This window comes from Anas acuta, chromosome 3 (assembly GCF_963932015.1).
Source record: "Anas acuta chromosome 3, bAnaAcu1.1, whole genome shotgun sequence".
Lineage (NCBI taxonomy): Eukaryota > Metazoa > Chordata > Aves > Anseriformes > Anatidae > Anas > Anas acuta.
In genome coordinates, this window is record NC_088981.1 from 26,657,564 (window position 1) to 26,681,140 (window position 23,577).

Sequence of the window (23,577 nt, forward strand, 5' to 3'; positions counted from 1 at the left end):
CATCAACTCATTTCACTTGATACGTTGTTTTGGTCAGTTTTTGTTTGCTTCTAGGAATAATATACTCATTTTACAACAGCCATATAGTTTTGCTCCTGCTTCTCTTAAATTGTGTAGTAGTTACGATTTTTAGGGCTGTTATGGAGCACAAAGGTTCCTTTAGAAAAAAAAAAATCAGCCATATTTTTATGAGATGGTACTGTTTTCTTGTTATGGTTTATGTAATGGGATGGGTAAGAATTTATTTGTATTTCATATTTGTTTGTAATGACAAGAACAGTTGAATGCTCCAAGCACTTGTGTTGTAGCCTCTTGCGGTTGTGCAACTTGCATGCCATTCCTTCTTCATTCTGTGTTGTGGCTGAAATTGGGTGTTGCAGTGTTGTAAGGGCAAGGTTTCTGAATCTTAGCATTGGACAGACTGAAAAACTAAATTTCAAGGTTGTTCCTTTCAGTTACTCAGAACCTTCTATTGAATGTGTTTGAAATTCATAGCTTTTTTTCAGTTATTTTCCTTTTTTTTTTTTTTTTTTTTTTTAAATTAAAATAACTTTGGATAGCCTTTCGCTGTGTTTTTCCATTTGGTGATGCTGCTGCTCCAGATGTCAATGTTTAAAAATGAACAAATAAACAACAAAAAAACTAACACGAGGCTTTGTGGATATATTAGAAACTGGGTTGAACCTACAATACTTAACTAGTATCTGTAGTATGGGGAATGCAGGGTAGTTACCATATGGTTTTTGACAGAAGTGCTGAAAAGAAACACTTCTGTAAGAAATCAGATGTCTAGTAGTAAAGGTGGTAAACTATGTGTGGGCCTGAATTTCTAAACTAGAAAATGAGGGTGCTCCCCATCCCTGATGCCAACTGTCCTAGGCTGTTAAGGATTAAGAGCAGTGACTATACACAGAAAAGCTGCTCTCCGCGTGCTTTGCTAGCTCATTCAGGCTACACCCAAAAGGTAAAACAGTAAAAGGGAGTGTTCATACGTTTGACGGTTGTAGGTATATGCCATCTGTCTGTGTTGCAATCTTTCTGTTTGTTTCTTTGTTTTTATAAACATTCATGGGAATATCCTGAAAGGTGTTGGGTGAAACCTAGCACCACTGAGTTAAAGGAGGTTTCTTTGCTTTGGATTTAGACAAATAGAAGCTTCAGTTCATCCTGGATTTCGCTTTCCTTCCTTTATCAAGCTTGGACAACAAAAAGTATTTTTTTCTGCACAGTTTTACTTCTATGTTTTCTTCATAACTTTTTTTTCCTGGAGCTTTCCAGTAGGAGTGCATCAAAAATTCTTCCCTCTTTTTTTTCCCCTACTGAAACTATTACACTCTCCTAGTTAAAATGGAACAGAAATATGAATTCTAGAAACATGTGGCCAGGCAGCCTCCTTTTGGCAAGTGAGATGTGGAGAGTGTACGTGTACAAAACATACTTCAAGGCACGTCCTAATCAACTTAAGTAAAATAAATTGAAATAAATATCCCCAACTATTTGCAGCAGTTAAATTATATTAATTTAAATCAGATTAAAGCTATAACTTGTGTTGCTATTTTCATGTCAAGATAAGCTTAAGCAATATTCTTCCTCTGATCCTAGTTCAGAGTAACAAGCAGGCCAGAATGCTTAATTTGAGGGTTGTTATTACCTTTTTGAATTTCTAGTCTTTGTTTCTTCTCCTGGTTGGCTTTAATAATTCTTCCAGATACTCTTGTTTGTCTGTATTTACAAGTTTGCATTTGGGATAATGACCCATGCATACATACATACGTGTATGTGTGCGTATATATATATGTATATATACACACACACAACTTTTCATTGTGAGAATCATGGAACTGGAACAAGTATTTTAGGCAGCTAATTAAGCACAAAAGCATAAGAATAGAGGTAGAGCCTGAGGTAGAATTTTTTTTTTGGTGTATTTGAGAGAGAGAGTGTTAGCAGAATGTAAGTTTAAAAACACGTGAATCACTGGGGAAACTCAAGTGAAATGGCACACAGGGAACAGAGCTGGAGTTCTCCATTTTGTATTGTGCATGTAAATTTAAGAAAGTCATCTACTGAATTGGCCTGCAAGAATGAAAGGTCCTTGTTACAATATTGCTATGGCAAGAGTAGTATTAATTATGGATTGGTTTCTTGGCAATGTTTTGGCATTTTCTCTTTTCAGCAAAAGTCTGACTTGGAGAATACTGACTGAAAGCCGAGTAATACCAGATGCTCATTTTCCTCCTCTGTATGGCTTCTATCAGTTAACAGTCTTGAGCAGCTTAATCTTGGTGTTTCTGTGAAGTTAATAGATTGCTGCATTATACTGCAAGGGTAGTATCTTTTCAATCTGGGTTTAAGTGAAATGCTAGATCTAGTTGAGATATTAACATGGATGTTGCAGAGATACCATATAAATATGTGAGTAACTGTCTGTTACGTAGTTCAGGGTGCTATAAATTGGACAAATGACTATGTTAAAACTTGTCACAGTCAGCTACATGTGACAAAACAGACATTGAGTACTTTTTAACCGGTTAAAAAGTTAACTAAAATTTTGGATTTGGGTGAAGAAAAAGATGTTAGAATGTGAAGATTTTTCAGGAGTTCATAATGTCAGAGGAAGATGCAAAGCTGGATATGCACAATCAGTTTGACTGAAAAGCTAGTTTTCCTTTTGTATGCAAGTGCAGATAACTGTGTGCAAACAGCTGTAGAACATGGCAATATTTATGTTGAAGAGCTTAATATAAAGAAATGTGGATATGGATTAGCCAAATTCCATTAGCTGTCCTTACTTATGTCAGTTTCTATTGCTTCTAGGGTCATCCTCAGTTTTGCACAGAGCATACAGTACATTTGTTCGTGTGTTTGCATTCTCAGAATTTAAGGTAGCTGTAGCATTTATGGCATCTTGGGCATGGGTGGGGACTACGTGGACAGGCTGTACTAACTGCATCAATTTTCTTTAACATACTGTTGGTGCCCTATACTAATGTGTACTATGTTGTTACTTCTCTTTCTGAGAGAAAAGTTACCACAAGTGTATGCTGAGTGTTGCCATTTTGATGCTGGAGCATAAAGAGCTTATTCAGGTTATTCTCTTGTATTATAATCAATTTCCCATTGCACAAGTATGAGTTGAGAATGTCTGTGTTTTGATTACCAAACCTGTAGTTTCTTCATACTGTTGTAATAATCGTGAGCCTTAAATGCACAAAACTTCTGATGCTACAGAGCAGCCATATTGCGTAATAAGTTCAGCACAGAAACCTGAGAGAACTGACTGGTCTGAGGATTTTGTTGACTTTTCTTACAAAGCCTGTAAAAATTAATTAGTCAACTAGCTACAGCCGAAGGAACTTGACCAATTGCTCAGGCATGACCAGTGGATCCTGGCAGTTCACAACAGCTGTATTTCTACTTCAGCAAATTTAACTCTTTAGCGTATGCAGCAAATGGATGCCATACACTCTGATTTTCATTATGTTACTGATTTTCCCCTTTTAATTTACTGAGATTTCCTCTTTGCTGTTCTTATTACTCTCCAGTTAAAATTCAGAGATGGCAGAAGAGGACAGTTACCCAACCATGGAGACAGGCTGGCCGCCCAAAGAGAGTTTGAAGTTCAATAGTTCTAGTCATGGGGAAGAAGTGGGGGAAGGTTGTTTTAGTCAGTCGTGAATTTGAAGCCACAGTGCTTTAAAGCTTCAGCATTACTGTTGTGCCTTCATAATCTGGAGAGATGTTTTCAGTTTCCATGAGAAAGTAGAAGTTGTCTTATATTGAGGCAGCGGGAGCCTGAAGGCAATGGCAGAAGTGAGATGATGCGCAACTGTTGAAATAGTTCACTAGCATTTATTCCCATGCTAAACACATCTAAGCAGTCACACAGGCTCCTCTCAATGAGGGATAAATATCAAAATCTGGTTCCTAGCAGTCTCTATATATAGTCTTAACGTGATTCCATAACGGTGGGACACAGCTATATCCAAATATGCTTACAAGCTTGTAAACTGATGGTTTTCTAATGAGCCATTTACACAAAGGGTTTCATTTTTGCCCTCTGAAAAAGTGTTCTGCTAATCTTATTGAATACATTTATTTTTTTTCACTATCTAAAAAATCAGCTTTATTCTGTGACAGTCAGATGCCTCCTTAGAATTAGGGGGGTTGATATTGGAAGATTATTGATTTTCTTTATATAAAGACATGGTATTTAGACCATGCAGCAGATCAGAAGTGAAATGTTTTCTCCTTTACAATCAAGGATACTGCCTTAGTGGGGAATTTTCTGGCTTCCGTTGATTACAGTGACAGGGCAGTTTTGACGTAGGTAGATTGCCAGTGCTCTCCTGCCCGATAGCTATTGCCGTAATCAGGGTGGAAAGAATTCCTCCATATGCTCACATAAATTGAGTCATTTTTTTTTTCTCCTCCACTTAATAGCCTGCCCTTTGCAGAAGGGATTCCTGTGCTGGGCCTCAGTTGCAGACCACTTCTCCACCAGAAGTGCAGTGTTCTGGCAAGCCAGCAGAAAGAGTGAGAATGTGGACAGGAATTGCCAGACCATCACAGTCCATTAATTTTACCTTAATTATACTTTGGCCCATGATTAATACAGGTCATTGCTGCCTGGTCACATTGTAGATCATGCTGAATATTGTACAATGACAAGTACAACTCCTCTGAGTCGTTTTGACTCCTTGGCTTAAACAGTCATTGTTTAAACAGGGTAAGGAAACTGTTTATTTTAAAAATGTTTCCAAGAAGTCCTAATCCCCTTTTGGGGTAAATGGAAGTGTTTCTGCTGCAAGATTCCTTTTAACAGTAAAAAGCAGGCAGGTTGAGTACTGAAAAAGAGACAGAAAAGGTAGTCGAAGTGCTGTTCCAATTTCTCAGTGAGTCAAGAGACAAAATTTCTTGGCAAAAGGTCATGTTTGCAGGTCAAGAGATGAGCTGATCAGGTTTAAACTGTGTGCATGAGAGGTGTTCTTGGGAGATGATGCTGGACCAGGAGTGCTTAGAAGCAGTCCTGCTTAGTGACTGCATATTTGCAAAACTATTATCTCTGCCATAGGAGCATTGCTGGGTAAGAGAAGGGAAATCATTAGCTTAGGATAGATGATTCATTCACCATACAGGCTGTGTGCCTTGTTCTAAGGAGTTTTGAATGTTGTGTTTGTTTCCCTGCGGACTGCTCCAAGCACCTTGCTGCAGTGCTCACAAGTTGTAGGTACACCTTGTGTAACTAGCTGGCATCCACCTGAGCAAGGGCTTGCCATCACATCCCTTTTGTCCTTAGCAAGCATCCCTCTTTCTGTACTGTTAGAGAAAGAAAACATCTGAATTACTGCGTTTCATACCACACAGTATAGCTTTGATGGGAAGGTTGGGTGCCCGTGTCTCGTGGACTGGGAGGGGCTGTTTGTGAACTGGCTGTCCTGTAGCCATGACCCTGATGTCACTGAGCAGCTCTCCAAGTGTCCTGCTTTTTCTCCCGGTGTTTTCAGGGAGCTGCTGTGCCTGGAGGTGTGTGACCATAAATCACAGCAGTCCTGGAGAAGCTGGGCTGTCTGTGCTGCAAAGGAAAGGGCACAGCTGTGACTGACAGTCACTGTGTGCCTGTTTCTGTTCATCACTCAGAGCCTTTCAAAAAAGCCCCGCAAGGGAAAGCACAACAGTTTGAGACTTCAGTGTATTCTTGGGAAGTCAGAAATGTATGCCATAGGTTCTGTTTCTCCCCTCACCTTGGAGGGTACTGTTCAGCCTGAGTGATAGTTGTAAGCCCTGAGCATGGGCTTTTCTTTCAAACCTAAGTCTCTGTTTTCATACCTTTTCCTGGTAAGTTGAGTAGAACAGATTTGTTTGACAGAAGATTCAGTCTGGTCTGTGTTTTGCCAGGGAAAAAAAAAAAGCAAACAACACATGAACAATAGTGTTTCAGGTTGAACAACAAAAAATCTGTTGGCTTCACAGTTTTATTTAAAAGACAAAAGATTAATACTTCATAGTTTCTTGCCTGTTTATACAAGAAACAATGCAAGAGGATTAAAAGTAGAGTCACTTCAAGACATAAAGCAAGTTAAATTCTTTGACAAAATCACAGCAAAGAAAACCCAAACATTTAAAAACAAAACCATTTGCATGTAGTCTTAGTAAACATTATTTTCTTGGGAGCTGTTTGTTTACTGGCACCTTCTTTCCAGAGTAATGAATAAGGCAATAAATGTGTTTGTATGCAAGTACATTTCTGCCACCCCTACTTCTCACTCCAGGATTGCAAGAGTCTGGCAGGAACTTCCATAGATGGTGACTGATTTTCTTCAGTTGTAAATATATGTGCATAGATATGGTGTGTCTTCAGAAGCTCAAAATTCCTCACTTGTCTTCATGTACTGTTATGTGAGAGGGTTTTTTTTGCTCTTAGGACCTGATGATAGCTTTCCTGCAAAGATGAGCAAGTGGACGTAGGAGGGAAAGAGCTCTTCTCACTGTGAGTCCTACATAATTACACGTAAAATGATGGAATGAGTCAAAGCTAGGTTGTCTGGGCATATAAGCATATGTACAGGTTAATACAGGAACAGGAGCTGAATTTCTTAGATCATTTTCTTAATCTTTTTATATAAGGCTTCCATCACCCTTTGCAAGAACATGAAAATAATGTTGGTTTATTTGTCAACAGCTCCTTTCTAATGATAATGAGAACGAACTCTTCCAGCTATATGTATTCTTTACATAAGTACCTGAATAATTTGACCATAAAGCTGCTCCACTCTCTCATGTACATATATTCTTCATTGCTTCAGATCTCGGGAAGTTTTGTTCTTGTGTAGAAGTAAACATGAATGTTCTGTCTTTGCTATTTTAAGCAAGAAGTGGAAACTTTCATAGGTGAAACAAAGAGTTGAAATGTAAACTGAAACAGATTTCAAGTTAAAGTTCAATTTTTGGGTTATAAACTGCTTTTGTAAGACTTTACTGTATCTTCATTGCTTCTTTTAGACACAAGTATGATTGTAAAACACTGTTAGCATTTCTCTGATGTAACAGGTTGGGATGATTGCTGGTCTGAGGAGACTGAGGAGCTGGAAACTCTTGCTTTTTCATTCACAGTCTCTGCTGGCTTCTGTGGTGGCAACCAAGTAATGAGAAAAGCATTTTACTAAAAATTGTAACTCCCTATTGTTTTTTTCCTCCCTCATCTTTCCTTCACCTGCTGGTTTGTACATCTAGAGTGTAGAAAAACTGTGATCTCACTCAAATCTCTCTTTAGGTGGTCTTATAAATGAAAGGATATATTTATATCATATTTTCAGAATTTTAGAGGATGTTGGCTTCTTACCATCTGTCACTATATAAATTGTAAGTGCTGGTATGCCTCTTATCGACTCCTATTTTTGATTTGCCTTTGATTGAGGATAAAATACCAGCAATCGCGTGTCAAGTTTAGTATGCTGCTCTGTCTTCAAGATAACAGCCTGCTAGAGATATTAATCATTAGTAGGAGAGCTGTAAAACAATCATATGAAGCTCATAACCATCCCAGCTTGTGACTTCGGATACTGAATAGCCTTTCGTGGGATGCCAGTATAGATCTGTGAGGAAATAAGTTGAACATCCTTTTGGTAATCAGGTGCTTAACTCAGGTGAATGAAACTGGAATTGGTTCAAATATGCCCAGTCCTTTCCCAGCAGCATGCTAGAGAAAAATATCCGTTTAATTCTTCTACAAGAACAAATAGTAGTTAATGAACTCACCTCTCTAGAAACAGAGTTCCATTATTTTTTTTGTTGGTATGAAATTTTTCCTTAAACATAATTTCAAATGTTCTGTGGCTTCATCCTTTTCTCTTTAATTCTCTTGTTTCTTCAAGTTCTGTTTTCACTTCGCAAATGGTAACTAATTAAAAGCTGTACAAAGTGAGCTAAAGGCTTATTGACTTAAATTGTTTTTTTTTTTTTTAAAAAACAGCAGAATTATTCTATTGCCTTGCATACCAGGTTTGAATATTTATTTTGATTTATTATTATTATAAACCATTTTAAATGGGAGCAAGTATGAGGTACTATGTAATCTGATGAATATGCTTACTGTACATAATTTCTCAACTGATACTGACTAACATTATATTTTAGTAATCATTAGTAATCTGTATTTTATTTAGCAATCTATTCTTTTAGTAATCAAGCTCTGATACCTGAGAAATCCTTGATACTGGTCTCATTGTAGTGAGGTTTTACTGTGAAACATGACAAAGTTTTACATTTTCATGCATTATTGTAGTTTCTACGCTGGGATAAATTAGACTACAAGCACATTTATGCTGTGTGTTTGCACTGGGGAGAGGAAATGGTGGCGTGTAGGAGGAATACTGTTGCTGTAAGCAGACAGGGTATTGCTGAAGCACAAAGATCTCTTCTGCAGGTGAATCTTTAAAGACTACCAGGATCACTTCACTCACTTCTGAAGGCACACAAGTGTAAATTCTTACATTTCCTATGCCATGTGACAGATTATGTTAGGAAATGATGGATACATTGACTTGAACTGCAGGAATGATGTCTAAAACAAAAATTCTGCTGCTTGCTCAAGGTTAAGGCTCATCCCTAAGAACGGCATCAGATATTTGGTTACAAATTAATGCAGAATTGTTCTTAAAAGCCTATGGCGAAGCTTCTACCTGTGTAGTGGTTCCCTCCAGCAAGTTTGTGGGGTTTCCATACTGTAGTGATTCCTATGGCTGACATGGAGATTCCCATGGAGACCCTATTGCTTGTACACTGCTCAAGATAAGAACCAAAGGTAAATCATGTTTTCTTGTTGCACAAAGCTTATGTTTTTGAGATCCTGTGAAACTGGTGCACGTTTCTGGATGATGTGCACTGTCTGTACAGTGTTTTGCATGGTTGTGCACCATCAATATATGGATTTATTAAATGCTCTGGGTTGCTATAAGAACCTGTTGTAAACCACTCAAGCTCTCATATCTTAAAAAAAAATCTTAAACAGTTCACAGGTGAGATATGAAGTCAGGGAGGTATTTCCATTCGATTTCTGTATGCCATTCTTTTTTTCCTGAGCTTTCCTCAGCTTTCCACTGAGATTGTGGCCAACGTACAGAGCTACCTCCAAAGGTGCTTGTATCTGAAGATAGTAAATAAGCTTTTCTAGTCTATCTGAAATTGTTGAAATTCAGTGAATTTGAAAGTATCACTTTAAAATGACTTCTGATTTATAAATGACCTTTTAAAAATATAGTTAGGATCTTTTTCATTTATTGGATGGAAAGGAGATACTTGTGGTTTTTGTTTGTTTAGTGCTTCCAGTAGTATTTAGGGTAACTTAAGTCTAGTCAACTTTCTCAGCCTCAAGTACTTTGGATAAATGAAACATTTTCCTGAAATTTGTGGAGAAATAGGAATGCTTACTCAAAAAGAATTGAAATGAGCAAGGTCAGTTTAGTTGAGATTTACATTTTAATATCTGCCTGAATAATTGTGGTACGTGAGGAGAGTTGCTACTCTGCCTTCTTTACTGGTTTTTATATCTCTAGTGCATGCCAGTTGTTAGCATGCATTGCAACCTGGCTTGTTCAGAAATTAAAGCTTACCCAAAGTAAAACGTATCTCTACCTTTTTCCAAAACCTGCATATTTATCAAAAGTGAAGATTGTTTTTTTTTTTTTTTTTTTTTTTTAAACCTTGCCTAAGTGATGGAGCCTGAAAATGTACTTGACACTACCATTTCTACCACGCTAAAGGGAAAAGTGAAACAGCCTGGAGAGGGCTGGATACCCCTAAGTGCTAAGTGGCTTGAGAAGAGAGGGATTTAGATGCGCAGTCTGCAGTGACCAAGTACAGACTGGAGGGGAAGTAAAAGCATGAGGCAGCTTTGTGCTTGTTGGCCATCCTGCATCACTGGAAGGAGAGTATTTCTCCTCTTACCTCCTCTCAGGCTTCTCCAGCTGCAGGTGGCCCAGCACCCCTGAGGTATCTGGCTGCCCTGGGGTGGGCACCGAAAGACGGCTGAGGTGGGCACTGGGCAGCAGGCCCAAGTTGTGCAGCAGGGCTGGGTCCTGAAGGATGGGCACACGAAGAGAAGCAGTGCAAGGAGTGTGGGGACCATATGGCCGCTTGAGGAGGGAAGATGCAAAATCCGTCCTTTTTAACAGCCTGATGTGCTCAGAGTTGCTCCTCTCCTGGGAGTATCTTACCTGTACTGCCTGGGAGGCAGTAGAAGCGGCATGACTTCTGCAGTCCATCGGCCCTCATTGCCAAAGGAGGGAGCAGCACCTCCTCTGTGCCACCAGAGCAGGTGATGCGCTATTTCTAGTGACTCCTGCTGTCGAGTGCGTAAGCAGTCCCGGAAGCAAGGAGTGGAAGTTGGGAATGTGCTCATCACTTCATTACACTAATTACATTATCAATAAAGTATATCCTAAGCAGATTAAGAACAGGCTGCCTTCTCAAAAGGAGCTGTTCAAAATAAAGCCTGTCCATCTATTCAGAGCTGAAAATCATTTTTGTTAACGGTCTAGAAATAAAGATGAAATCATTCACAATTATGCTGTCTACGCATTTTATCAAACTGGTAAATAAGCGATTCAAAGGACTTGTACAGCTGAAGCAGTCAGTTTCTGAAATTGAGGATGGCAAACCCTGGATGTGGAGCTGGGGACCACAACCTGAAACATGGACTTTGAAAGGGCTAGTGACTTAGCCCAAGTCCCCTAGGTGGTGCTGTAGAAGAAAATGCTAGTGTTATTCCCATAGTTCAATGTATACAAAAGGCTGTTTTTAGGCTGACTCGAGTACTTCAAGTATTTCTGATCACAGACCACTTGTTTTATGATTTATTCTCATGACATAGGATTGAGTCCATGTTATTGAAAAACTACCACTATTACCACAAAAGGGTAAAAATATACCCTCTTTTGGAAGACTAAGCTTCAGTTTAAGTCTACATCTTGTTTTGCATCTGACAGTGCTAAAAATCCAAATCCTCCTGAGTGTTCTTTTTTTTTTTTTTTTCCAGAAAGCAGATAACTTTGCATCTTTGTCTCTTCATGGTCTAAGTATTGAAATATTTCTAAAAGGTGATATTACTGATAGCAAGTATATTTTTAAGCCTATGAGTACTGCTCAGTGGAAGGAATTCCTCAGAGTATTTCTTTTAAAGTAATATGTAAGTGAAGCTAATGGAATTGGTTGTCGTGTATATTGGTTTAGTAATGAAGCTCTAATTTCACTCATTTGAACAAAAATCTGGAAAGTGCTGTTTACATTGGGGAAATTTAAAATTAATAAAATACATCTTCCTAAATCTGTGTGCCCCTTTCCCTATGCTTTAACAAATTCTGTAGCTAGAATATCTCTCCATAAAATCTCTTTCCTCATTAAATCGTAAAATACAGGAAGACCTTTTCAGGAGTCTAAACACTTATTGCAACAGTTCAAAGAAGAAATGAAGATGGTATGTTGGCTGCCCTGTGCTACTTGTTTTGGAGAACTCTATGGGAATTGTTCTTGCACAATGAACTAATAATCGGATGATGCTTAGTTTAAAGTTTTCTTCTTGCTTGGGCATTATGATACAAATTAGTCATAGTTACTTAGGATTCAAAATATGTGGGGCTTAAATAATCTGCATTCACTTACGATGCATTCAAGAAAGATCCCCTGTGCTTTCAGACAACAAAAATATTTTTAAAATTTAATGAGATTTAACCTAAAAAGCTGTTTTTTTAGGTGCTTCTGATGGTACTCTAGTAGTATACTACTTGTCTAAAGAATTTTTCAGTAGTGTTAGTTAATAGTGTTGTGTTGCTTTTCAATTTCAGTTAAACTTCCCAAATCAAAACACTGCTGCCCTTTCTCCTCATCCTACCAACCTTAAATAGGAGCAGCAGAGCAGAGGTCTCCCTGTCTAGATCTGCATCCAGAAGTGATGCATCTTCCAAGTACATGTGCTACTGGGGACTACTTCTCATTCAACCATGCACGGCAGAAAATGGTCACTGCCTTACCATTTGTCTGATAGAGGAGATAAAGTTCTTAAAGAAGGGAACCAATGAAGGCAAACTAGGAAGGCTTCCATTTAGCATTTGTGAGCAGATGGGTGACCTCTGGAAAGCTGGAAAAAACAAACAAACAAACAAAAAAACACATCAAAATGCCATATTCTCAGTCAACTTTGTCTACAGTATATCATTAAGTACTTTAACATAGTAAATCATGTTGTTATATGTTATTATACATAAAATACATTAAGTAATTTAACATTAATCAAAAATGATTTCTGGTAACATCAGTTCAATAGCTGTTGTGAATGTTAGCACAATAAAAATCCTATTTTGTTAAAAGAAAAGTTTGAGGCAGTTCTCTTTGAAGACTAATCACACAGCTCTGTTGTTAGTACTCTTCTTTTTATTCTTCCACCCTGTGGAAGTCTCGGGAGAAACACAAAAGTATGGCTTATGTGCCTGTATGTACCCTACAATTTGTTTTATGACTGTGCTATTAATTTCTGCTTTTTTTTTTTTAATCCAGGAAACAGTACTTGCAATATGCAGTAAAATTCACAACAGACTTTAATAGGATTTAAAAATCTGTTAATTTTTTTTTCTTTTCTACTTGGCATACATTGCATTTCCTGAAATCTATACACATTCATGGACAAAGTTTATTTTTGCATTATTTTCTGTTTAACAGTTCAGTCTCTTCCTGCTGATTGTTGCCTTGGGTTTTATATGCCTTTTCTGACTGTCTGCGCTGTGAACTCAAAGTTTGTGCATGGTGAAATGTTGAGAAGATTCTTGCAATACCATGGATTTGGATGGTGTTAAGGTAGAACATCAAAACCTTGAAACTTTCTCTCAAGCGCTACAGTGCTCCACAGTTTTCACTTGAGTTCTGTGAAAGTGTTTTGAGCTGCATGATGGTCCAGGTTCCCAAACATTTTCTTCTCCCATGAACTTCTTAAAACCCAGCTGATCTGTACTTGACTATCTTTGGAAGCTTAAATATTTGTGGCTTCAAAGTCCTTAGCAGTTGCAGCAGCATCACTGACCTATCAAGAAACATCTCCTGCTATTTTATTATGTATCTGCAGTAGTCTATCTCTGTGCTCACTTTCACACTTATTCTGTTGTCAGGTCAAGAAAAGGAGAAAATTATTTTTGGCCTGGTTGGCATGTTAAGTGTCACTTACCTACTGTTATATATGTTATTTTTTTTTTTTTAAAAAAAAAAAAAAGAAAAAAGGAGAAATGGGTGATTCACTCCTTCCCATAAGAACTTCTAGCTAACAGGCTGGGAGCCAGGAGACTGGGCGCTCTCATCTCTCTTCTGCAAACTGGGGTTGGTCGCTCTGGGCAGTTCACAGTCCCTGCTGACCCAAGCATCTGGTCTCATTTTTAATGTTGATATAATTAGCATTTTGTATATATTCAGCTGATGCTATACTCAGTCATTGTAACGAATGTTTGAAACAGAGTTCAGATCTCAGCCATTTATCATACTTGGACCTCAAAACTTTTGGCACAAATGTGCCAAATACATGTTCAGTGGTATCTGTTAACTTCTGACTGCCCTAGTAGGCCATGGTTTTACTTCAGAGACAAGTAACTTAGGAACCACAATATTGGACCTGTGATGATAAAAGCAATGTTGTGATAAGTGGCACAGAAAACACATGGGCAGAAATGAGGTCTTAAAATAAGTAAATAAATAATCCTATATTAGCTGTGAATTTCTTCAGGAGTCCGTGGTACAGCTGTGTTGCCTGCTCCTCTTGCAGCTTTTCCATAGGGGACAGAGAGAGATGTAAAAGGTTGTGTGTTCAGATCCTCATGATCCACCATGTGAAAGACACGGGCATTTATTATGAAAATAGTAATAGCGTATGTAGTGCCTATGCATTATGCATTTTCTTATTAGGCCTTTGTGAGCATGGTTCCCTTCTCATTATGCTATTTGCTATATTAAACATCTCATAGTAATAGAAGGCTGCTGGATGTTTTAAGAAAAAAAAAAGATTGAAGCTTTAGTTTCACTACTTGATCAGTTAGTGCTTTCTGGCATATGTGACAGCATAAAGGGAAATAGAATTACTGAAAGGGAAGACGTGCAGGAAGGGACCTGTATATATATATACCTTGTATGTTGTTGTGTCAATGTTCTTTGCTAGCATATGATTAAGGAAAACAAATCAGATATCAGTTTAGTATTGAAATATGAATAATATAGCACTCAAAACTAAATATTTGCACTATTAGCTTTGTATGAAAGCTCAAAGCTTCTTGATTTTATTTGCGGATTTGTGACTGATGAAAACTAGGATTGCAAAACACGTGGATACGTCTGTGTAGCGATGCCTGAATATGATGGTGTCTGACAACCACAGTCTGAAAAAGGAAAGCCCTGTTTTCATTTAGGAAAAAAATAAATGTAGATGGAAAACTCTAGACTTCTGACAACCATAATGGATTTCTGACATGATGGGATTATCTAACTTTCAATCCAAAACATGCATAGTCTCTTACCCAAAAAAACAAGCAGAAGCAAGGGAAGGGAAAAAGGCTTCGGAAGAATCTCCAAAATGCAAACAGTTTGCTTGAAAGGAGCAGTGTGAAGCATGGGGCAGAGAGGCATGCGCACTGGCATAAGCAGTATTTTCTCTTTGGACAGAGATACTGGATTTGCAGAATGGTTTTGCTTCTTACAAAACTCAGCAGAAAGAACATAACGTACCTAAAAAAAGAAACAGTATACATATCCTGCAAAATGAAGTGATTTGTTTAATAAACTACTACATCCCCTAGTTGGAATAATTTCCTTGAACATGATGGAACATGGGTGTTGCTTATGTGTTTGGCAATGAAACTTGAAGTGTTAGGTAACCAAAGGTGAAGCAGTTGGAGGAAAAATCTAATTGTATGCGAGCATAAGTAGAAGTTAGATGGTGTACCAAAATCTTTTCCATCACATCTGATTCCATATTCAGGGATGTTTTATATAAAAGTTAATAAACTAAACCAAAAACAACCAAGGGTATTGCAGATTCTAATAAGTATCACAGAGAAAAATAGAATATAAGCCATGACTGAAGATCACCTTCTTTAAGCCCTCGTAGCTAAAAGTGATAAGATGTAGCGGTGAAAAAAAAAAAAGGACCTTTCAAAAGCCAGCAGTCAGACTTTAAGAAGATGCTGGGGGGATTTAAAGGGCAGACAAGCAGAAGAAGTAGTAAATATCTTCAGCTTCACTGAAGAGGTAAATGTGGATGGTGTTCTGATCAGTAAGAGATGCCCATAAGGTCACTTTTATGAAGTCTTTCCAGAACTGGTCCCTGCTGTGCTGCTACAGTGGGGCTGTCTGGAGTCTGGGTCCTCCCCAGCTTCAGAAGGACCTTTTCCTTCTCTTCCAAGGTCAGTCTTACCATTGGTCTGTGCACTAGTTTGCCAGCTGCATTGCAGGTGCATCCCAGGGGTCCATCGTGCTGTTGCTCTCTGTCACCATTTTACTAAACTGAGACTTCTGTATATAAGGCACCAAGCTAGGAATACTGCTGTGGAGTCATAAGTGATGTGTGCATGAATTATTCAGTAAACGTTGATGTACAGGTCCACTGGTGTGAAGCACAGAAGCACCAGTTATTTCAGATTGAGATTTTTTTTTTATTCTTCCTGGAGAGCTGGAGGCTTTTCCATATTGGCAGACTTTCACAGGTTTGCATTCATGTTATCTGGGAAAAGGGCAAGGGTCAAACGGCAAGTTCCTTTATGCTGGTAGAGGCAAATATGTCACATATTGGCTATGTCGGAAATGTGCTTGAAGTCAGTGGCAGAGTCAACAGAAGAGTAAGGTATTGATTTCTTTGCTGCTGTTTTACTGAAGCTTCACTGTAGCTTATATAGAGTGTGAGGCAGAAAAGATTCACTTTTTTCTGTAAAAGCAATAGCCAGGTCTCATAATGATTGTAGCAGGCAAACAGCACAGGAACAGTTAAATAAAATGTTTTGACTTATATTCATGTATAGTAACTATTAGGGTATCTGGGGAGGTTTCTGGCTTTTGCGTGTGTGCGTATGTATGTCTTGCTTTTCAGAGGATCACAAAATCAAGTAGTTGCTTAAGAAAAAGACCCTTGATTGTGTGTTTCTGTGTATCTGGTAATCCTTAGCATAGAAACCTGATGTTCAGCTATTGGTGATTGGTAGAGGAATCCAAGCTGCTTTTCTGGGAATAGGGTAGCAAGATCTGTTTGGATGTTTTGGGGGAAAAAAAATGTCTTGCAGGTTAGAAAACAGCCCTAAAAGTAAAATCTTAGTATTGATTTAAAAATAGCTTGAAGGATGTGGCTTAATTACTGGTGGTGAATACATCCCTCTTAAAACCTTCTAGCCAATAATAATTCATGACTAGAGTGGGGAACGTTTTCTTGTTGGTCTTCAGATCTACTTGAGCAGATGCAAAGCATCAATGTTGATTAAACAAATAATTTGCTGTTCATAAACCAGGTTTTTCTATACTTCCTTTGCAGGACCCAAATGTTTGGTCTGAGTACTGTGGCTTAATGAGTTACCATAGTTCAGCTGAGCTGTATTTTTCCTTGAATTTTCAAGTAGCAGAAGATGTGAACCTGGTTATGACTGAGTTATGTGATATGCAGCACCCAAGGAAGCCCTAGGAAGGCAAGTTTATGTTGAAGGTCTTTAGGAATTACTGGCCTAAATTATCGCAAATAATATTTTTTCAACTTTGTCACAGAGAGTGTTTCTGCCCTGGAGAGAATGTTGATTCCCTGTGTCACTGATCTTGTTTAATTAAAAAATAAAGCTTTGTCTGCTTCATATAAATAGTTTGGACAGCCTATGTCTTCAGGAAATTTGTGTTAAGCTTAAATTTTTACATCTTTTATTTTTGTATGGCTTAAAATGCGCCTTGTTATGTAAAGTAATCTGTAAACTGTATGCAGACAAATGCACACCGGAGTTTTCACAGGTGTAATTCAAATGCTTTTTAATTAATATATTCAGTAAAATGGATTGACAAATCTTAGTCATTTATAGCTTGCAAGCAGTGGTTTGTAGCTGGAAATAGGTGGGTAGTTTTAAGTGTTGTCTTACAAGTGACAATTGAAGCTGTTTGCAACTTCAAATCTTGTAGCTAAAAGAAAAAAAAAAAAAAAAACTGAAACCTTTCCATTGAAGGCAGCAGTTATTGAGAGTAGGACTTGGGTAATCAGGAATAGGTTGTCACTTGATTGAATTCCAGAGTGCTTACATATGGGAGAACGGGAGACCCTGGTACCCATCCTTGCCTGAGGGACCCTAAGGCAGTGCCAAGCACTTCTAGCGAGTGAGATATTGCCCCAGGGGCAGATGATAATGTATGAAATTTACTTTTTTGTTTTTAAATTATATACAAGTGCTCATAGGGTAGTAAGGGGGCTTGGTTTGGTATACAGTTTGAAGATCTGTGTGGAGTTAAGACCTGAGACTGTTCCTGCTTTGACATTGCTGAACAACTCAGGCATGTACAGAGTCAGAGTTCAGGTATTTTTCAGGCAGTTTGTGAAATCTAAAGCCCATAGTTTCCTATAGGTGCTCAGAGGCTAGGCAGGTCATTTGAAGGCTGCTCTTTTCTGCCTACATATCTGAATTTCATCCAGTCCATGCGTTGAGCTGGGCCTAATGACCTCATAGGATCGACTGAAAAGATCTACCCTAAACCATGGGAGAAACAGATTTGTTTTAAGTGCCTTGTTTAAATTGGGTATCCCCTGCAGAAGAACTCTGATGCAAAGCAGTATATCAAGATGCTTTTATAAGTGTGCTTTGGGGTGAGACATTTGTGCTTTAATTCAGTAAAAAAAAATCATGATGGGTTGCAGAATTCTGAGGTAATGGCTGTGTATAACTTGTTAAGGACTTCTCAGGCCTGCACTGTCTCTCCTCCTTGCCCCCAGTTCAACTTTGTAACTGTAGATAAAGTTAACCAAGGAAAAGAAATCAAGAGAATTTACTATAGCAGTTTTATTCTTCCAAGGGTTTGTCTCTTCAGCAAACATGTATGAAAACAAGTGCAACAGAGACAAAAATAAAAAAGCCACAGTATTTAGTGTGAATTCAGGTTACATAACACTTGTAGAACGAATGGAAAACAGGAAAAAACGCTAATCCTTTAAACTGGGCAATAGGGCTTAATTCAGCATGAATTTTTTTTGGATTAATTAATGGCTTACATTTAATGAATTGTTTCTTAAATATAAACAAATTAGAGTTACTTTAAAACCTATTAAAAATAGCTTCAATTGAATATATGGGTACAGACAATTCACAAGAGTCATATCAAGGCAGCAGCATGTAATTGAAAATTACTTTGTTTTTATCACTGAAATTGGATATTAAGTTTTGCATATTCAGATTATAAAAATTTACTCAAAAGTCGGTTTGAAGGACAATAAAATATTTGAGCTTTATTTTAAAGTTTTTAACTATTTCCAAAGTTCCAGAAAAAAACGCCATTTTATGGAGCATATTTAAAAATGTTTTTTAATCCAATTGCAAATGAACCCTCACATACACTTCAAAATAAAAAGGTTTAAAATGCCAGCACAGTGAATGTGATTTTTGTGAAGCATTCTGACTTCAAGAAAGCAGCATTCTCTGGTGGATAATTGTTCAGTTGTGTTTTTTTTCCAACTAACTCTAGTATAAGGTATATTTATGCACTTTTTATTTGTGCACATTTTATTTTGTATGGCACATTTCCATTTCATCTTGGGAGCTTTATAAAGATTAAGCTTTACGGAGCCCTTTTTTGCAGATATTATCCCCATTACACAGGAAGGTAAGCAAATACAGAGGAAGGTTAATTGAATTGCCCTGCTGCAGCATGTGAGTATTGGAGCTGGAACTACAATTTGGGAATGATCGTTCCCAAGTCAGTACTTTAATCTAATATAGCACAGGAGTCTTTCCTTTAGAATTGCAACCATAGAAAAAAAGAAAGGTAGAAAACACAAACTTAATAAGATCTTAAAATTAAGCTCTAAGGTATTGCTTTTCAACCAGTTAAGACTGTGTTTTCATCTTTATATGTTATTTCCAATAACAGCCTTCGTGCCACAGCATGTAAGATGAATGGGACCATCTGTGACCAGTAGGATCCCGCTGTTCATTTTAGGGACCAGGCTTTTCCTTTGATCATACATCTTTATGCTTTCGTATGTGTTTGAGTAAGTAGTAAGGTACGTGTATTTTTAAGGGCCTTTAGAAACTCAGCCTCCTGTTGAGGACCTCCTTAAAACAGTTTGTATGACTAACAAAGGAGATTGTCTTGTAGTGATGACTTTTTGGTATTGGCTGTTTAAGCAAAATATTTACTGTCACTATCAAGATAAAAGTAAATCCCTGGCACTCTGAAAAGTCATACCAGTGTTCTGACTCCTGTGAGTGGTTGATTTCTACCAAAGCACTTTAGTTATTTGTTATAACTCAAAGTGCTGTTTTGCATTCTTGTTTCACTTTAAATCAATATTGAAAGCTGAAATCTGGCTGTGAAATACATCACATAACTTCTGATTTCCGGTGTGGTTTTGGACGAATTATTTAGTTAAAACATCTACTTTCTTCTAAGTTGAGTTTCTGTGAATTGCCAGGTTTGGCAATTCTATTGGACTTGTAACAGAGGGAGAGGTACATAATGCTGGCACAGGGCCCACTTTATGCCAAATCCTTGAAATACAAGGTGATGTAAAGAGAGAATGGGAGTATGGCAGGGAGGGGGCTCTGGCTCTCCCTTAGAAGGGATGCTTGTGCCTGCAGTGCAGCAGGACCAGCTGCAGGTACTGTGTTCCCTGTTGCAGAGCTTGCTTAAGGGCAGCCTTAGGGCTTGCAGGGAGAGAGGAGAAAAGCTTCATAGTGGTGGAGAAAGGATTTGAGATCTGCTTTCTGACTGTGTGCTTGGAGCTGCGCAGCCCTCTTCCTGCTGAGGGGAAGGAAGGCTATTGATGATGCCTTGCATCCTTTGCAGAAGTACTGCCTTTGTAATTCAGTGTTTCAACTGTGCATTATCCTGAACATTTAGCACAAATGTGTTTATGGAAAATTTAAGACTTTTATGTGGCAGTAGAGGGGCAACAATCTCTCTCCCTTCAGGAGGGTGTTTTAACAAGCTTTTTTTTTTTTTTTGTTAAAGCAAATGTCCAACTCCTTTATTACTTTTCTGGGACTGTTTTTAAGTTAGCCTAGATTGGTTTTAAACTGCACGTCAAAAAATGATTTACCACAGCATCTGTAAATTGTTCCGGGTACTTTGGCAAATGCCTGATAGTATCTCTCCCTGTCCAGATATTGGGTCTTATTCCAAAAATAGTTTTTTGGCAAATGAGTAAAAACAATTGGCAGATAAACATGCGAAGAAAAAGGAGAAATCAAGATTATTATTATTATTTTTGAGAAGTGTCGTCTTAGTAGATTTCTTATCATAGAGTGTTTTGGGTTGAAAAAGACCTTAAAAATCATCTAATTCCAACCCTCCTGCCATGGGCAGGGACACCTTCCACTAGACCAGATTGCTCAAAGCCCACCCTTGCCTTAAACATTTCTAGGGATGGAGCATCCAAAATTCTTCTTTTCAAAGATGTTTCCAGAGCTCCTGTTTCAGATAAACTTGTCTACTTGTAGATACAGTTCAAATGCAAAATCTGTGCCTCTTTTTTCTTGATAGAACTTTAAAAATTGTAACAAAGCTCACATATTTTGTTCCTTTTCTTACAAAAAAAAAAGTCTGAATGCAGATTATTGTATGGGTAAGGATAAAGTAGATAAGTAGGCTCTTGTCTGTGAGGGGAAGATGTTAGGGGTTCTTTGCCCTGCCTCCTAGAGGGGCGGAAAAAAAAAAGGAAAACATCCTTCTATACAGCCATGCTGATTGTAGGTACTATGGAGTAAGGGAATGTGCTTTGCCATTGCCATGCTGCAAGTTCAATACCTAATTTCCCCTTTGGTATTTGGTAGGGTGTTATATATCTGTAATTCTCCTCTAGTCCCAATGTCTCTTGGAAATTTGACGTATATGTATGAGGATCTCTAATGCCTGCACCCAGAGCAGTTCTATAGTTCACCCACAACAGGGAAACTGGACTCTAAGGTGTTTTTTCTAGTTTTGCATGCCTGTGTGTAAACTGCACAACACTAGTTGAACGTTCATTGTTAAGCATATGGAAAAAGAAACAAAAGTGTATTGGGATACTATAAAACACTGGGAAGTGTTAACTTTTAAAAGCTTATTGCAACTCCACAGATAATTCCTGACATGGTGTTCAACTGTATTTTGAAGGCTATGGAAGAGCTTGACTATCATAGGACCACAGCTGTAAATCCCTTCTGTTGATTTTTGATACTGATAAATTTTTCATCTCTGTAAAAAGCCACCTTATTTTTTGGACTCAGTTAAACTCTGATTTTTAAGAAACTTTAAAGGATGGTTGTAAGTTTCTGTCTCTTCCCTGATCTCCTGCAATATTACTATGTTCCATAATACTAGTTATTACTATGATCCATGCTGAAGGAGGTGGGCAAGCAACCTGCTTGTTCCTTATAAACCATTTCTGAAGGAAAGGCAAGCACTGGTGTTGGATGTCATGAATACATGAGACTGAAGCCATATCGCAGGATCTGCTGTATGTTTATGTCTCCAGAGCAGCTGGTGAACTTTTCTGGTTCAAAGTTTCAGAGAATTTAGAGACTTACATAGTTCTTTGTAACATCAAGCTCAATAGCACCTAGCCAGTTTTCACAAAATCCAAGGCCCACATTCACAACAGGTAATTTTTTTTTTTTTTTTTTTTGCCTCCGCTTTCCCTTTGCAGTGACTCCAGTGACTGGTGTAGCTGACTTCAGAGGGTCAGAGAGAGCCATGTTGAAAAACACAGGGACTATTTGGGTCATGGGAAGGTGCCCCAGAAAAACACAAACCTATCTGCACTATACACACCATGAAGAAAAACGGGATTGTTGTTACATTCATCTTTTGGTCAGCATTTCCCTTAAATAATCAAAATCAGAAGAAGTGTATGTTTCCTGTTTATGAGAAAGAGACCTCTACCAACTTGCTATATTTGTCTGATCTTTGACCACAGTTTTGCAACTCTCCCTGAAGAAATATACCAGAAAACTTGAAAGCTTGAAAACCCCAAAACCTGTTTGAATTAAAGCATGAGCCATAAAAAACAGACTGTGGGCAATAGCATGCATAATTTGCATATTTTCTCTGCTCCATAGGAGTTATCTACTATTTAGAAGACTGTCATATTTTGAGAGTTAAGTTGCAAAGTAGTTTAGAAACTGTTTTGGCTGGGCCTGTTGCCCCCCCCCCCATGGTAGCTGGGTGGTGTGCCTGTGGGCATGGAGCCAGGCCCAGCCTGGGCCAGGTTCAGGCAGCAGGCTCAGCATGGGCACTGCTCTGACTCCACTCCTTCATGATACCCACGTGCTTTGCCCTTCAGCAGGTGGCCCGGGTCTGGCACATCCCTGTGAGCTCAATGTTGAGTCGTGGCTGCACCAGACAGCATTTCAGAAAGCAATTTTTCTCCTCCCCATTATTGTCTGCAGGTCACCGTAGGCCCTGCTGCACTCCCCAGGTGCTGCAGCAGAACCCATGGGCAATGGAGTGACCCTGACCAAGCTCTGCAGCTCTTCTGCTTAAGAGCTGAAGCCTGAAATGTATCAGTGATAAATGCTGAGAAGAGTCTTGTGGATTTGAATGGAAAACACCTGGATATCTCTTTTCTCCATGTTATAATCCCTTCGGCTGTGTGCTTTTTCTTTCTTTCACCTTTTTTTCTCCTCTATTTTTATTTTTTGCTTTTCTTTTGCATACTAGTAGCAAAACAACTTATTTTAGTGTTTATATATATACATGTGTGTGTATACATATATATATATATATATATATATTATATACATACATAATATAAAAATGACTGGTTGCAAATCCCATGCAGGCACACGGGCCAGCAGGGAGCCCTTTGGAGGATCCAGGCACTGCTGGCTTAGGGCTGGCAAGCATGCCATGTACAGTGTGGAGACAAAGCCTGGTGAAAAGGGCGGCCGTGACCCAGCCATCCTCAAACCTTGAAGCCCCCTTAGCGTTGGCCACTGTGGAGGTGTCTCCCCTGGGCAGGGTCTGGAGGTGAGTAAGGGTTGGGTCATGGCCTCCACAGGAGGGAGGTCATGTAAGGGAGGCGAGGTGTGCTGCAGCCATCCCTGCTCATGTTCAGCATCAGGAGCAAGCAATTGTGCACCCTCAGGCCTTGTTTTCTGAAGCCATTTTCCTTTTCCTCTGCCTCATTGATTTAATAGGGTGTTTATGTAGATTTGTGATAAAGTATTTCATTTTCAGGGAGGAAAATTTAGAGAACCTAAGCACAAATACCTGCTGATTCTGCAGGTTGTCAGGGTGCTAGGAAGCTGGCCACTATTGTTGACACTGTGCACTGGTTATTATACTAGTTACTCAAATGTTCTGAGTTCTTAGAGATAGTCTGTTATCAGCTGTTGTGAAGGT

The 23,577-nt window shown here is 38.5% G+C and overlaps 1 protein-coding gene across 28 annotated transcripts in view; it reads left to right on the forward strand.

The window, feature by feature from the left end:
- CHRM3 (cholinergic receptor muscarinic 3) overlaps positions 1–23,577 on the forward strand; it is a 285,519-nt gene that overhangs the window by 10,550 nt on the left and 251,392 nt on the right. For 2 of the 28 annotated variants that reach the window (XM_068676266.1, XM_068676259.1), the window contains exon 2: positions 6,425–6,490. The exons of the other annotated variants lie outside the window; for them this stretch is intronic. The gene's annotated coding sequence lies outside the window, so the exon portion shown is untranslated. The remainder of the gene's footprint in view (positions 1–6,424; positions 6,491–23,577) is intronic. 28 annotated transcript variants of the gene reach the window in all.